The following is a 17,799-nucleotide window of genomic DNA, read 5'->3' on the forward strand; positions in this document are numbered from 1 at the left end:
TACTACCATTTAGTAGATGAAATATCTAAAGCCCAGAGAAGCTCTGTTATCTATACCCAACATGGAACGGTCACATGTCTTGGATGTGTTACATAGATCTATATTCAGTGTCCTCCAGTTCTAGCTGGAGGATATAGCCCTGATGATAGAAAAACGTTTTGTTTTGTTTTTTTAACCCTCCAAAAAGGAAGTATGAATATTTAAGAAACACATATATACTGCTTACTATCTACCAGAAATCATTCCATGAGCTTTACGAAAATTAACTTTTTTTAAATCTCCATAACAACTCTGTGAGATAAATGCCACTTTTATCTATATTTTACAAATGAGGATTCTGAGGCCCTGTTGGATTAAGTCACTTTGCCAGAGGGTCACACAGCTAGTAACCGATGAAGCCAGAATTTGCCCCTGGGAAATTGGCTGGCTCCAGACACTCTGGCTCCAGAGTTCTTCCACAGGCTCATGTGTCCCTTCATTCCCGCAGTACCAGGTAAAGAGTGACCTGAGGTTACTAGTAACTAAATGTTCCTGGCAATAGTTATAAGATTCATGCTTCCCTTTGCCAAATAAGTCAGCAGCATCTAGCAGGATCAGGAACTGGCGGTAAGAACAAACTTAAACAATATGTGGCTAAAAGAAATTTGAAAATACTCAATTTTGAACCACAATGATAAATCTCTGCAATGTGTATAGGTGCAGGGGGGAAATATGCTGGAATTTCTTAGGCTGATAGGCTCAGAAAACTCTGACTGTAATTTCAATTCAGCAGTACACTGGCCAAAAGAAAGAGAACGTTGAGATAAAGGAAAGTAAGAAATAGAGATGAAACGGGAAACAATTTGAAGTTTTTATATTCAAGATCCAGCTTCTAAAGATAGCTGTGATTACTAACTTTTCATTTGTTTTATTCATACATTAAAAATGTCTTGGTTGTATAAAAACAAATCCATTGAATATGTAGGCTTCTAATTTTGCTATTGCCCAGATTGGTATTTAAATATATGGATTAAAAGATTAGTCTGGGGCGCCTGGGTGGCTCAGTTGGTTAAGCGACTGCCTTCGGCTCAGGTCATGATCCTGGAGTCCCAGGATCGAGTCCCACGTCGGGCTCCCTGCTCAGCAGGGAGTCTGCTTCTCCCTCTGACCCTCTTTCCTCTCATGCTCTCTATCTCTCATTCTCTCTCTCTCAAATAAAAAAAATAAAATCTTATAATTCTAGGAAAATTTAAAAAAAAAAAAAAAAAAAAAAAAAAGATTAGTCTGTACTTCAACTTGTCTTTCAGTAGCATGTTTTAGAAAAGTGTCCATTATATCTATGCCCAGCCCACAACAAGGATTCATATTATTGACCCCTACGTAGCAACCACATGAGTCTGAAACTGCCTTGTGGTAAACAAAATCTTCATTATAGAATTTGAGGAATGCAAATGTTCCTTGCCAGCTTGACCCATTAAAGGACAACTTAGATACTTCCCCATGATTCTGAAATTCCTAAAAGAAATATTTTTATATTAAATATGTGGATATCTATTATAATCAGACATTGTGTTAGTGGGCAGAAATGCAACAGTAAGCAAAACTGATACAGGCCCTGGCTTGAGTTTATAGTTTAAAGAGGGAGGCAGATGTTGATCAACTAATACCATAAATAAATATGTAATTTCAAACAGTAGGGAGTGCTGTACTAGGTGCAATGAAAGAATATGCCCAGGGATCTAATTTAGATCAAGCATTCAAGGAAGGCCTCCCTGAAGAAATAATAATGAAGCTGGGATCTGGAGGGTAAGCAGGAGTTAGGCAGGCAGAGTTGAGGGAAGAATGGTCCAGACCCCCAACTGGGAAAGAACCTGGTACACTCAAAGTTCACTGGGGCTGAGGCAATGTGAGTAAGGAACAGAACAGCACAACATGAGTTTGGATAATTGGCAGGGCTTTGGGCACTATCGGGAGTTTGGCTTTTCTCCCAGGTGGGATGGAAGCCACTGAAGGTTGTACGACAGGGAAGTGATCAAGTCCAAGTTCCACCTTAATATCACTGGCAGCAAGGGGACATAGACACATTTGCAGTGGACTTACACTTCAGCATCAGGATAACAAGGCAACATTTACTGGACTCACCTGTGCCAAGCACTGCAGGGCACAGCCAACTGATGGAAGCCAGCTACCATGTAGTGGGCTGCCCTACATGGAGTGGCCTCTCAGGCAATGAACTGAAAGCGGCCTTTAACCAACAACCTGTGAGGACCTGAGTCCTGCCAACCACCACACAAGTGAGCTTGGATGCAGGTCCTGTCCCGGCTAAGGCTTCACGTAAGACTGCCACCTCCTGATCGACCTTGAGACACAGGTATCCAGCTTAAAAGTCTGCCCGGATTCCCAACTGAGAGAGACTGTGAGATATCCAATATTGTTTCAAACCACTGAGGTTTGGGGTAATTTCTTGTGTGGAGTAGATAACTAGCCCATCAGTCCTACTCCATAGTCCATTCTTCTAACTGCTACACTATAGAAAACGAAATAATTACTGATTAAAACAAAATCACTGGCAGCTATAAGGAATATGGACTGAGGGTATGAGAGTGAGCAGGGAGACCAGTTAAGATCATTGCAGTTGTCCAGGAGAGAGATGAGGATGGTGTGGACTAGGGGGGGGCCACAGTGGAAATGGAGAAAAGTGGACAAATTCAATGAATATTTTAGAGGTGGGTTGGCTAGACTTTATTGGGTTGTATGGGGAGAGAAGACAAGAATCATGGATGACCCAGATGTTTCTGGCATGAGCAGTTCAGTGGATAGGGTTGCAATTTATTGTGATGAAAATTCTGGAGGAAGTGGAGATTTGGGGGCAAAGATCAAGAATTCAGTTTTGGACCTCTGAAGTTTGAGATGCATATAAGAGAACCAAGTGACAATACCAGATAGGCATTTAAAAAAAAAATTTTTTTTAAGATTTTATTTATCTGACAGAGAGAGAGAGCACAAGCAGGGGGAGCAGTAGAAGGAGAGGAAGAAGCAGGCTCCCTGCCGAGCAGGGAGCCCAATGCAGGACTCGATCCCAGGACCCTGGGATCATGACCTGAGCCGAAGGCAGACGCTTAACCGTCTGAGCCACCCAGGCGCCCCAGATAGGCATTTTAGATAGACACACCTGGAGCTCAGAGCAGAGCTCTGCCTTACATGCTAGTTTGGGACTTAGATTCATTAGAGTGCTTTCTGCCACTAGGGACAGAAATCTGATTCCAGGTGGTTTAAAAATAAGGAACTTTATTGGTTCACTTACCAGGAAGTGTAGAGGTCAGGTGGGTTTCAGGGCCCCACCTGTGTTCTGTAACTCCGCTGTGTTCTCTTCTGCGTTTGACTTGAGCACAGCCTGACTTTTCCCATTGGGAGAGGGCTACCAACAGCAATGAAGGCCAGACTCCCCCTCATTCATATCTAGTGGGGATGTGAGCTTACTTTCCATTCCTTGCTATTAAGAGCAAGGAAAAAAAAAAAAGTCTAGAAGTTCCAGTAAACCTGTCCAGTTTGCATTAGATCTGCTAATCATTGAACCTATCCCTGACAAAGGCAAGAGTCATTAGCATGTAGTTGGAATCTGAAGCCTTCCAAATAGACGTGATTACCAAGGATAAGAGCATAGAGTAAAAATAGATGAGGGTTCACAACTAAGCCTTTACGTTCTCTAGCATGTACAGGTCAGAAAGGAGGAGCTGCCAACAAAGGAAGAAAAACAGCAGAGGGCACTGTCCCAGGAGCCAAGAGAAGAAAGTACTTCAAAACAGGAGTGGTAGGGGGAAGGCTTCAGCTGGCTGAGTTGGTGGAGCATGTGACTCTTGATCTCAGGGTTGTAAGTTGGGGCCCCATGTTGGGTGTAGAGATTACTGAAAAATGAAAACTTCGGGAAAAAAAATAATAAGAGTGGTCAACTGTCCTGATGCTACCGAGAATTCAAATAAGGATTGGAGAATATCTTTTAGACTTGGGGGCAGGTGGCTGAGAATCTCAGCCCTAGCAGTTATGGTTGAGTAACAGAAATGGAAAGGACATTGAAATGGATTGAAAAGTGGAAAGGTAATAGAAACAAATACAGACACTTCATTTGTGATAGGTGACAGCAATGGAGGAAGATAGCCCTTACCACAGGGCTAAGACAATTGGCAATCTATAGGGGAAAAATTAAATTGGACCCTTACCTCTCTTAACACAAAACCAGTTCCGGATGCATTAAAGAACATCCTCATGACCTTGGGATAGGAAGAAATTTCTAAAGAAACAAAAAGCTCTAACCAAAAAGGACAAGATTGATTAAATTCAAAAACGTTCATTCATCAAAAGAACCAGAGAAAAACTAATGGACGTGGGGAGATACTTGTAACACATGAGCAACAGAGACAAGTGTCTAGAGCAACATTGTACGGTGGAATCGGCTGTGCGGTGGAATGTTCTCTAGTTCTGTCCTGTCCTATAGAATGTTGTGTGAGGACAGAAATGTTCTGTAGTCTCTCTCCTGCCCCGTAGAAAGTGCTGTGAGGGGGGGAACGTTCTGTAGTTCTCTGCTGTCCCATAAAGTAGCTACTAGCCTCATGTAGCCATTGAGCATTTGAAATATGGATAATGTAACTGAGGAACTGAATTTTTAATTTATACTCAGATTACCACATGAGACTAGTGGCTAACGTATCAGACTGAAGAATTCTAAAATATATGAAGAACTACAAATCAGTGAGAAGAAAACCATATAGTCAATGGGAGGGAAAGGCAAAAGTCTTAAAGGGAAGCACTTCTTCAGAAAAGAAATCCAAATGGCCAATAAATTAGAAATTACTCAACCTTGTTATTACTCAGGGAAATGCAAATTTAAAACAATGAGATACTGTTAAACACCCTTCAGACTAACAACATTGTAAAAACCTGACAATGTCAAGTGTCAAGTGCCTCTGGACCCTCCTACCCTGGTGAGACTGTAAATTTGTAACCTATCTGAGAAGGGTGTGGTATTATGTAGCTAAATTGAAGAAAGTTGAACTCTGTTATTCCCAACAATCCAAATCCACCAGGATACATACATGAAAATGTCCATGGCAACATTGTCTATCATTTCCCAAAGCTGGAAACAAACTAAATGCCCATGAATAGAAAGTATAAATACATTACTGAATAGTCATACAAACTTGACCCTAAGAAAACATTAGAGCTACAAGCCACAACGTGGATGTACCTTACAGTGTTGACTGAAGAGAAAGACAAATTATTCCCACAGAATGATTCCATTTACATAGAGCTCAAATCAGACAAAACCAAGTGTATAGATTTTAGTATGTATACAGTGATGACAGAACTGTAGAGGGGGAAGAGTCCCGATCGGGGTGGGGGACACTAGAGTGCCAGGGATGTTCTATTTCTTGACTTAGGTGGTGCTCACCCCAGTGTGCACTCGAGAACTGTTCATTATGTGGTACAAAGAAGTTTTTTTCATTATATTTAAAACGTCTCATGGGGCGCCTGGGTGGCTCAGCCAGTTGAGCATCTGCCTTCGGCTCAGGTCATGATGCCAGGGTCCTGGGATTGAGCCCCACTTCGGGCTCCCTGCTCAGCATGGAGTCTGCTTCTCCCTCTCCTGCCCGCTTGTGATCTCTCTCACGATCTCTGTCACTGTCTCTCCCAAATAAATAAAATAAATAAATAAAATCTTTTTAAAAAAATAAAACGTTTCTGAAAGAATAAAAAGTTGCTGAGAAAGCAGAGAGCAGAGCGAGGGATGTGGGCAGCTCTTGAGACACTTAAAGAGGGGCAGAGATTCAGACATGTGGAAGTAAGAAAGAATCATTTGATTTGCCTGTTGTTTGGTTTGGTTTGATCTTTAATGAAAGTTCCTAAAGCAGGGGCTTTCAAATGTTTAGACCTCAACCCACAAGAAAAATGTATTTTACATAGTGACCTAGTATGCACATATACTGGATTTTATTAAACTAAGATTCCATTGACTAGAAGAGGTATATTCTTCTGTGTACCATTTATTTTTGCTGTCATCAAATGTTGAGCAATGCTTTCTTGTCACTTAGAAGTTTTATGTTTATTTAGAACTTTATGTTTATTTTAAAACTTTTAGGCTTACATAGTTTTTCCCCCATGAGTGAAATACATTGGTATTGTGGTCCAAAAACCTCTTTACCTTGAATTCAGCTTTTTGAGTCCATCATCAATATCTAAGTTCTCCCCTCTGTGCCCTTGAATATATGTTGAATGAAGCATCTTAAAAGAGGGCACCACTGGGGCGCCTGGGTGCTCAGTTGGTTGAATATCCGACTCTTGATTTCAGCTCAGGTCATGATCTCAGGGTCCTGGGATCGAGCCCTGCATCAGGCTCCACGCTCAGCATGGAGTCTGCTTGGGATTCTCTCTCCCTCTCCTGCTGCCTCTCTCGCTCGTGTGCTCTCTCTCACTTTTTCCCTCTCCTTCTCCTTCTCTTTCCCTCTCCCTCTCTCTCTCTCAAATAAATTAATTAATTAAAAGTGCTTAAGGAAAAAAAAAAAAGAGGGTACCACTGTTGTCTCCAGGATTTTCCTCAAGGTTTGATGTTGGCACCTTCTTTATCTTAGGTGTCAACAGAAGGCTTTCAGAAAACAACCAAACTTCTTATTCCTTCCTTAACTGTCCTTAAATAGTTTTCTGATGGAAATAATGAGTGATCACAGTGATGCAGTCCTGGCACCTGGACTAACAACCCGCTTCACATGTCACAAGTACCGTCTAGCTGAGAGCAGCTATAAAGTGTCGTCCAATTGTAAGTCCCATCCTCTCTTCATTCCAGAAATGTTCAAAAAAATTTTTTTAATTAAATCTGGGACTCAACAGTGTAGTGCATAAAAAATTTCTATATATGATATACTATGATATATAACTTTTAATAGTAATAGTAAATTTTAAAATTAATAATTTTTAACCTACTGATTAATTCCATAGCCCACTAATGAGGCCATTACGTGGAAACTGGACAGTATTGTTCTGGGGCCCCTGAATGCTGGGGAGGGGAGTCGAGATTGGGGAGAAGGAAGGACGAGACGTGTTGCTCATGGAGACAAGTAGGTAGAAGGTCAGTTGTCCTGGGTGCAGGCCCTTCCCCGGTGCTTACAGGCGGGAAGAAAGAAAGGAAAAGGAGAGGGAGGGAGGTTGTAAATAAAAGAACAAGCTTATGAACCACTATGATTTATTTTGATTCACTCGGATTTATATTTTTGCATTAGGTTTTGTTCACAACACGCAGCTTTGACAGAGATATGATAACCAGAATAAGCTGCTTAGCCTCTCTGAACTTGAGATTGTTTTTGGAAAACATGAAAAAGGAAAAAAAAGAAAAAGAGTTCAGTTAATGCTAGCTATTTTGTCTGGGTACAATTCAGTAATGCTGACTGCTTCAGCCTGGACTTGATTTTCCCATAGCCTGGCGGTGTTGCTCTCAATCTGGCTTTCTGGAGAGGGAGTAGGATGTACAGTATACTCCCTCCAGCAGTGTGGACACTGAATTCAGATGCTGTGAAATACGCACACCTGTCAGAAAGCAGTATGGGGGCTTTTTTGGAGAGGGGAGGAGAAGGGTATTTTAGTTGGCCTGCTTAGTTTGAGCTAGTGCAGGGGAGGTGGCCCAGGGTTTATTTGCAGAACGTGGAACGCTGTGGCCTAAAGAGATGAGGCGTGCTCTTGATGCCCAGCTGCAGTGAGGTGTGCCGTGGCCATGGGTAAGCATCTTGGCTTCTCTGAGCCTCTTTCCATCTGTGAATGTGGAAAAAAAGAATTGAAGTAGCATTTAAGACCGTTAAATTTTCATAGTCAAATGGTGCCATAATATGTACTTAGCAATGTTAACCGAAAAATCTAATTTGGTAAAATATCTATTACCAAAAATATGCAAAAGCCAACACGTTTGCCTAGAGAAATCAAAGATAGAATCAAAAGGTCACATGGGCTTGATGAAAATCGATCGTGATGATAGCCGCACAACTCTGAATACGCTAAATACCACTGGGTTGCGCACTTTAAATGAGTGAGTTGTAGGGAAGGTGAGTTAAATCTCAATAAAGCTGTTACCAAAAAAAGAAAAAATTCAAAACATAGGATACTGCCTCCAAATAATGTAACTCACCTATAACTGGGACTCGAATGCCCACTGAACGAGTGAGTAAACGAATGCATAGCACATGGTAGCTACGCAGTCATGGGAGAAAACAATAGGTCTCCTTTCGCCCTTGGTGAGGACTTCAACTCAACTAACCTGCAGGACTTTTAAGGCTGACTTCTTCCCTGGAGCAGTGACACAGATATCAAATCCATGCATCAAGTTTTGTATTTTGAACTGTTGTAGTTTCTTTTGCTATTTAAAAAAAAAAAAATAGGGCTTATGCTTCCTAAAAATGTCTCTAAAATTTATTTCAAGTGTATTTCTTGGCTAAGCCAATATACTGGGTTGATCAATGTTTCTAAGTTTGCCTCTATCTATAAAATAAATCTCTCACTGAACTCTACCTCTGAAACTAATAATGCACAATATGTTAATTAATTGAATTTAAATAAAATTAAATTAAAAAAAAAAGCAAAGCTCAAACCTGAATTAACCCACCAGCTGTCTGATGGCTCATTGAATTTATGTTGGTAAAATCCTTTGGCTTCCCAGAATAAAACCATAAGTAAGCATAACAAGGGACGAGGTACTGCAATTATTACTTGAGCTCAGAAAAATAAAATAAAGTGATTTGCAGTGATATCAAGCTATAATTCAGTGCCCAGAAATGCACTATATTGTGCTGTCCACTTAATCTACCTCTTAATCATCATCTTGGTTAAGGGTTAGTTACGTAAAACAGAGAAGTCAACAAACCCACCTCTTAAAGGACAAAAAACTAATGTTTCCATAATTAGAAACATTTCTCTTTAATTATGAACTTTTAATACCCCTAAAGAATAAGATCCCTAGGTTCCAATGCTACTGAGAATCTGTCATCCCGAAGTTTTGCAGTCTTTGGAGAGCCCTGTTCTGTCTTATCTTCCTCTCTCTTAGCCAGTTCCCAGGTTGTTTTCAAACCTCAAGCCTTTTCTTGACTTGCTAAGAGTTCCCAAAATATGACCATCGCCTCGACTTGAGACAGGGTGACGGGTCAGATCCCAGCACCTGAGCACGGAGCAGGGCCAGGCTCCACCATGTGGCTCCCAGCCTGGGCTCCGAAGACCACTCTTTCTCAGCCCAGTGATCTGTGAGTCCTGAACAGTGAGGGCAGAGCTGCTCGGGCTTCCTTCCAGTGGCAGTCAGAGCACGCAGAGGGCCTGCTGACTGCAGCTGGGGAGTCCTGAAATGGCCCTCTATTTGTGTGTCCTGCCCATCCACGCTGCGGTCCAAAAGCGCACCATGATGAGGACACCTGAGAGTCTCCCATCAGCTGCAGCCCAGCTTCCTGCCCCCATCTCTCCTACCTCTCAGCTGAGCTCTAAGCAATATTTACATGATTTGGAGGCAGGCCAGAAGTTAATTTCCCTGCTCCTTTTCTCTATTTTTGGACTTTTCTCTCAGGGCTTTATGTTCTGATGACATAGTTCTTACAGCCAATGATTCGTACGTTCCTTTTGAAGGTCCCCTAGATCTTCCCTCATTCGCCATCCTCTCGCCTTCTTTGTGAATGATGAAGGTGAAATGTGAATCCCGGGAGAAGGAGGAAGTAGCTTCCCCTTCTCTGTGCCAGGTGTTTTGTTTCTGTGGGGCCCCCCAGTGTCAGGGCAGGATTAGCACTTAGGTTATAATCAGCATTAGGCCAAATCAAAGCTATGATAAAATATCGAGACTCTTTTGGGTGATGTTCTTCTTTTGGTCTCTGGGACATTTGGAGATGGGGAGAGGAAGTAGAGAAGAGACAGAAGCATAGGATAATTAAAAGGATAATAATAAAAGCTATCAGTTACAGAATATATGCCGTGTGCCAGGCATCATGCTGCATGCCAGAGATTCCGTGAGAAATCACGTAGAGATGGTGTTCAACTGCTACTTCTGTTTTTCAGTTACCTGGGAGGCCTTGCTCAGACATCTCTGATTTGAAGTGTTTGCTTGTAGGTTGAATATCAGCATTGCTGCTTTAGATCGGCCTGCCTCTTGTAAGTGTGCACAACCGTTCAAGAAGTTCCTATGAACAGTAACGTCATGGATCTAGCCCATTAGCAAAAAACAAGCCTAAAATACTTCTACCAGGTCAGTCGGGGTGATGCACCATGGCACCCTGTCCACTGATGTGATATTCTGCAAGTTCAAAGAGGATACTGTTAAGTGTGGCCCAAGAATTTTAAGATCATATAAACTATTTCATTACACTTAGCACTACTTCAACTGTGCCCTCTATACATGTGTAGGTAAGGCCCACTTCTAGAAGTTGTCAGGGCTGTGGGATGTAGGGTGAATAGTTCACACTTCCAGATTTGTTCAACTCGTACCTCTATTTTTCAGGTAACAGAAAGGACAGCCTTGTTAATAGTAGGTACTCAGACACAAGAAATGTTTGCCTGTGAGTTGAATACTAACCATGTGTGCTAAGCCTGCCTGGTAAGTTGTTTTGTTTTGTTCTTGGTAAATGTACCCAATGGTTCAGGAAATTCCCATGAACATTAATGCCTTAGATGTAGCCTATTAAGGAAAAACAAATTCCTTCTAAGTTCAGTTTATTAAGACAATGCTCAAAATCCTGTTTTGTGGCAAATCTCAATACTTTGTCTAAAACTTAACTCTATTTTTGTCGTGTTATATACATTATCTGATGATTTGGTCTCAAAGCCAGAAAATTGGCATGGCAAAATATCTTCTGTAATCATTCTTTTACCTTTTAAGATCACATATTTTTATATTGGAGATATATGTCATGTTTTTCTACCACTTTATGTGCCTGACCCAGCACATGGGAAGGTAGCCGACCTTCCTAGGTATATACAATATACGATGCTGACATCATGCTGATCCACTGGATAAGCAAGAAATGGCTAGCATGCTGAAGGCTTGATAAGACACAATGCATCAGGGGCACCTGGGTGGCTCAGTTGGTTAAGTGTCTGCCTTCGGCTCAGGTCGTGATCCCAGGGTCACCCACATTGGACTCCCTGCTCAGCTGGGAGTCTGCTTCTCCCTCTGCCCCTCCCCTCTGCTCATGCACTCTCACTCTCTCTCTCTCTCTCTCTCTCATAAATAAATAAAATCAGATGCTAAGAGATAAACCATACAAAGATTCTGAGCTCCAGCCCCTATACCATGTGACAACAAAAGTCTTCCCCCTTTGAATGGGGCCTGGAGCAGGAAGGAACTCTTCAACGGACCCAGGCTGCAGGCAAAGCAGCCCTGCTCTAGCCACATGGCCCAACAGGCCTGAAGCCAGCAGAGGTATCAGTGGTGGAGAAGATGCAGTGAGGAGCTGATGGCAAGCTCCAGAGGGCGAGTCACAATGCAGGCTCAGGGTCTCGAACAAGGCTGTCCTATCTGCTACTTTAAAAATAGCTCCTGGGGTGCCTGGGTGGCTCAGATGGTTAAGCGTCTGCCTTCAGCTCAGGTCATGATCCCAGAGTCCTGGGATCGAGTCCCGCATCGGGCTCCCTGCTCCTTGGGAGCGAGCCTGCTTCTCCCTCTGCCTCTCTCACTCTCTCTGTCTCTCATGAATAAATAAATAAAATCTTAAAAAAATAAAAAAAAATAAAAATAAAAATAGCTCCTGATGTGCAGCAGGGCTCTGGAAGAGATCAAATGTTTGCCCATGAGACACCATGTGGCCATGCATGGAGAGCTGCCTATCAAGACCTGGGTTCTGTCAGACTCATCAGCTCATAGGATCAGGTGAGCCCAGAGACAATCCATCATAAGAGGGAAATGACACATCCAAATCAAGCCCAAGAAGGACAAGAGGGTTTAAGTAAACCATGAGCTAGAGTAGCCACATCCCTTGCCACTCACCACAGTTGCACCAGGAACCCTCCCTCAACTTACATGAATAACCATGGGGGGTGAGGCAGAAGAAAATGCCCAAATTTGATTTGTGGTGGATGCCTCAGTGAGTAAGTTCAAGCCAAAAATGGCAGCTACATTGTAGCCACACTCTTTCTCCAATAGAAAGAATACAAGGGTCCAACAACCAAAGGGCATAAGTGAGAGTGGCCTGCTTATCATCATAACCTTGACCCACTGGGGGACTTTGAGCTTCCCATCCCTCCTCTGTGCTCTTTGGGAGTGAGGGGCACAGTTCAACTCACACACCCCAATAACCCACTTGCACTCAGTGTCTGCTTCCCAGAGGCCCCAGTTGACAAGAAAAGTAAAAAAAGATGGGGGGCATGTCAATTCAGTTTACACAGAAGATTATTTAGTCATCTAGAGAAATGCACTATGTCTGACTTTGTTGTTTATTATTTCATTAAAGCCCAGAATCTGTGGAGGGCACCTGGATGGCTCAGTCAGTTAAGCCTTAAGGTCATGATGTCAGGGTCTTGAGATGGAGCCCAGCGTCAGGCTCTGTGCTAGGTGTGCACCCTGCTTAAGATTCTCTCTCTGTCCCTGTCCCTCCTGCTCATGCTCTCTCTCTCTCTCTCTTAAAAAAAAAAAAGGTGCTATAAAGCCCAGGATGTATGAAGCACTTTACCACATAGATTTCTGTCAGATAGAAAAGATAACCCCAGAGGTGACAAGGAAGACGATTTGGTCCCAAATTAGAACTGTTACCTAGGTGAAGTAGAAAATCTTTATGCTTACCCGGCTTTTCCTCCAGGAGCAAGGGAAGATTACCTCCGCTCAATAAACTTTGTAAGTGTTGTGGGAGACTAAAGTAAAATTGAAAAAGACCCATAAATACAGAGAACAAACTTATGGTTCCCAGAGGGGATGGGATGGGCAAAAATGAGTGAAGGGGATTGGGAGATACAGGCTTCCCGTTATGAAATGTATAAGTCATGGGGACAAGAGATAGAGCAGAGGGAATATGGTGCATAGTATTGTGCAGCATTGTACGGTGACAGAGGGTAGTTGGATCGTGGTGAGCGCAGCATACCGTACAGACTCGGCACATCACTATGCTGTACACCGAAAATAATATGACATTGTGGGTCAGCTATACTTTAACTAAATAGAAAAATAAATACTTAAATAAATAAATAAAATTGTATTTTCAGCATGTTACAAACACTGCTTGTTTGAAATACCAGTTATATGGCATGTTAACATACTAATAGAAGACGTCCAGTAGGAAAGAAACCTGTTCAGTTTTGGTTTAACCTGCTTATTAAGAAAAATAATCCAGTATTGCCTGGGTGGCTCAGTCAGTTAAGTATTTGACTTAGGCTGAAGTTATGATCTCAGGGTCCTGGGATAGAGCCCTGCATCAGGTTCTCCACCCGAAGAGAGCCTCCTTGTCCCTCTCCCTCTGCCCCTCCCCCTGCTTGTGCTCTCTTTGTCTGTCTCTCTAAAATAAATAAATAAATAAATAAATAAATAAATAAATAAATAAATAAATAAATAAAATCTTAAAAAAAAAAAAGAAAGAAAAATAATCCAAATTTGGAAACAGGCAAAAGGGATTCTTGGGGATTTTCTCACTGTCCAGGTCAAAGTTTCTAACAAGCTTGCTAGAAAAACCTTTGTTTGACTTCCTACTTCATACTGATTAGGCTATTTTGCAACTCTAAAGGAGTTTAACTTGAACACAGTTAATAGTATAACATGGTATTTGTCTTAGTAGAGTAAAGATAATCCCCCAAAGTATCATTTATTGCCCTGTGGGAAATTAACCATGTTTGTATCTGACACAGTAATCTTATTCTATGTTTTTTTTTTAAATATTTTCCTGATTAACATATGGACTCTTGTTCTTCAGATGCTTCTTGAACTAGTTTTACCATCCTGCTATTCCCTCATTAATGATGTAGTTAATAGTTCTTTGACGCATTTTGATTTTATATTTGTAAGAGGTAGTCGTGCTTTGTAACTTATTGAAAATTATACTTTAAAAACTGCTTCCAAACTTACTTAGCTGCAGAAACACCATTAGCTTTTTGTCTAATCTCGTTTAAGCCCATTGACATTCCTTGGCACTATAAAACAAGGAGTCTGCTTTGGAAACCTGCTGCCAAAGCTCTTTTAGACAGGAGAAATAAGGAAGGCATGGTGTGTAAATAGGCAAGATGATCCTTATTGATTAAGCCAAAGGAAAATTTCAAGCAGCCCAAAATAAGTCTAAACAGTGAGACAGTTAATCAATTCACATACTCCTCCCATCCCCTAATCATCCCTGACATTAAAATGAAGCTCTGCTATTTAGAAAATGAAACTAACGTATACATCCTGATTTCAAACATTTAATTCAGTATTTGAAACTTGGTATAGATACACAGAGGGATACGTGTAAGTATATGAGGGTATCATTTTTAAAGATTTCTTTCTTTATTTTAGAGAGAGAAAGAGAGAGTACAAGCAGGAGGAGAGGCAGAGACAGGGAGAGTATCTCCAACAGACTCCCTGCTGAGTGGGTAGCCCAATGTGGGGCTCAATCTCATGACCCTGACATCATGACCCCAGCTGAAATCAAGAGTCTGTTGCCTAACCGACTGAGCCATCCAGGCACCCTGAGGGTTTTCTTTTTTTTTTTTTTTAATCAAAAGAGGGTTTTTATTAAAGGCTACTAGGAAAAAGACCAATAATCACAAAGATAAATATTGGAATTGGAGGTAGCCACACATCTCAGAGAGAATCATACAATGTTTGGCTACTTAACCGATTCTTCTCATTTGCGAAATTGGGATCATACTGACAATGCCACTAATGTCATCTCCTTTTTTCACTTAACAATATGTCATGAATATTTTCTCTTGTCATTAAATATAATCTGCATGATTTTTCATGGCCTTATTGTAGGGAGTGCCATAATTCATTTTACCATGGGCCATTTAGTTTGCTGCTCATTCCTAACATTTTCTTTAGGATAGGTTCCTAGAAGTGAAACACTAAAAAGAAGTGTATTTTTCTATTTTTTTTAACATGTTGCCAAATAGTCCTCCAAAGTATGTACAATTAAAAATACCACTAACAGGTATATGAATGTGCTTTTCCTTACATTCTCCACAATAGTTTTATTTGTGTTCTATTTTAGTTGCTTATTGCTATTTTTAAATATATTGGTCCATTTAATATATTGGTTAATATGGTTAGTTAATTAATAGAGAGATTGGTATCTCATGGTTTTAATTAGCACTTAATTACTAGTAAGGTCAATACTTTTTCATATTTTTCACCTTAATTTTCTACTTGTGTGTTTATTTATCCATATGAACTTTAGTTTAGCTCTCTAGAAAAGATTTTTGGTATTTTTATTGAGATTGCATTAAATTTAGAAATGAACCTACAGAGAACTGGTGTGTTTATGATACTAAACTATTCTATCCAAGAACACTGGATATATTTTCATTTGTTTAAAATCCATTTTTGTACCTTCCAGAAGTGTTTTAAAGTATCCTTATATAAATTTGGAACATATATTTTATGTTTATTCCTAAATGTATTTCTATATTATATAATTATTGTATATCTGAAGGCTTTTAAATTTTATATGTTGGTATTATATTTTGCTACCATAATAGAACTGTGTTGTTTCAGTCAGCTTTATCATTGATTCTCTGAGACTTCTAGGGATACTATCATATCATCTGCAATATAGACCTTTTCACTTCTTTTACCAATTCTCCTGTTTCTAGTTGGTTTCCCTTTATTGTTTGCATTGGCTAAAACCTCCAGTACTATGTGAAATAGTAACATAGTTACTGGGCATCCTTTCCGGTCCCTGATCTTAACAGAAATGCAGTTAACACTTCCTCTTTAAGTAAAATGTTAGTTTAGAACTAAGATATAGGGGAGGAGTTAAGATGGTGGAGGAGTAGGGGAACCCTAATTTCTCTGGTCCCTTGAGTTCAGCTAGATAGTTAACAAATCATTCTGAACATCTGAGAAATCAATTGGAGATCTGAGAAAAGAAATGCTGCAATTCTACAAATAGAAAAGCAACCACTTTTTGGAAGGTTCTTTTAACAAACAGACCAAAACACACCCAGGATCTAGTTTTTCGTTTCGTTTTGTTTTGTTTTTTGTTTGTTTGTTTGTTTTGTTTTTTCCTGTTGTCATTGTTGTTATCGTTTTTAATCTTTCTTTCTTCTTTTCTTTTCTGAACAAATGACGAGACAGAGAAATTCACCCCAAAAGAAGGAACAGGAGGTAGTACTCACTGCCACGGATTTAATCAATATGGATATAAGTAAGACGTCTGAACTAGAATTTAAAACAATGATTATAAAGACGTCTGAACTAGAATTTAAAACAATGACTTTCAAGCTGAGCTAGGAAAAAAGCATAGAAGACACTAGAGAATCCCTTACTGTAGAAATAAAGGAACTAAAATTTAGTCAGGCTGAAATAAAAAATGTCGTCCCAAGTGGAGGCTATAAAAATGAGGATGAATGAAACAGAAGAGAGAATCAGTGATATAGAAGATAAAATGATGGAAAGTAAGGAAGCTGAAAAGAAGAGAGAAAGAAAACTGTTAGATCACAGTGGGAGACTTAATAGAACTCAGCAGTTCCATAAAGCAAAATAATATCCCTATAATAGGGGTCCCAGAAGATGAGGAGTGGGAGAAAGGGGCAGATAGTTTATTTGAACAAATTATAGCTGAGAACTTCCCTAATCTGGGGAAGGAAACAGGCATTCAAGTCCAGGAGGCACACAGAACTGCCCTCAAAATCAATAAAAGTAGGCCAACACCTCGACATATAATAGTGAAGCTTGCAAATTTTAAAGATAAAGAGAAAATCCTGAAAGCAGCTTGGGACAAGAGGTCCTTAACTTACAAGGGTAGACACATAAGGCTGGCAGCAGACCTGTCCACAGAGACCTGGCAGGCTGGAGAGGACAGGCATGATATATTCAATGTGCTAAATGGGAAAAATATGCAGCCAAGAATACTTTATTCAGCAAGGCTGTCATTCAGAATAGAAGAAGAGGTAAAGAGTTTCCAGGACAAACAAAAGCTAAAGGAATTTGTGAACATTAAACCAGCCCTGCAAGAAATATTAAAGGGGATCCTTTGAGCAAAGAGAGAGCCCAAATGTAACAAAGACCAGAAAGGAACAGAGACAATATACAGGAACAGAGATTTTACAGGTAATACAATAGCACTATATTCATAACTTTTGATAATTACTCTGAATGTAAATGGACTAGATGCTCCAGTCAAAAGACATAGGGTATCAGAATGGATTAAAAAAAAAACAAGACCCATCGAGGGGTGCCTGGGTGGCTCAGTCAGTTAAGTGTCTGCCTTCAGCTCAGGTCATGATCTCAGGGTCCTGGGATTGAGCCCCAAGTCAGGCTCCCTCTCACTCTGCCCTTCTTCCCTGCTGATGCTCTCTTTCTTGCTTGCTCTCTCTCTCAAGTAAATAAATAAAATCTTAAAACAACAACAACAACAAGACCCATCAATATGCTGCTTACAAGAGACGCATTTTAGATCCAAAGACACTTCCAGACTGAAAGTGAGGGGGTGAAGAATGATGTATCATGCTAATGGACATCAAAAGAAAGCTCGAGTAGCAATCCTTATATCAGACAAACTAGATTTGAAACCAAAGACTGTAATAAGAGATGAAGAGGGACACTATCTCATAATAAAAAGGTCTATCCAACAAGAAGACCTAACAATTGTAAATATTTATGCCCCTAAGTTGGGAACAGCCAAATATATAAACAAATCA

Source organism: Zalophus californianus, chromosome 15 (assembly GCF_009762305.2).
Source record: "Zalophus californianus isolate mZalCal1 chromosome 15, mZalCal1.pri.v2, whole genome shotgun sequence".
Lineage (NCBI taxonomy): Eukaryota > Metazoa > Chordata > Mammalia > Carnivora > Otariidae > Zalophus > Zalophus californianus.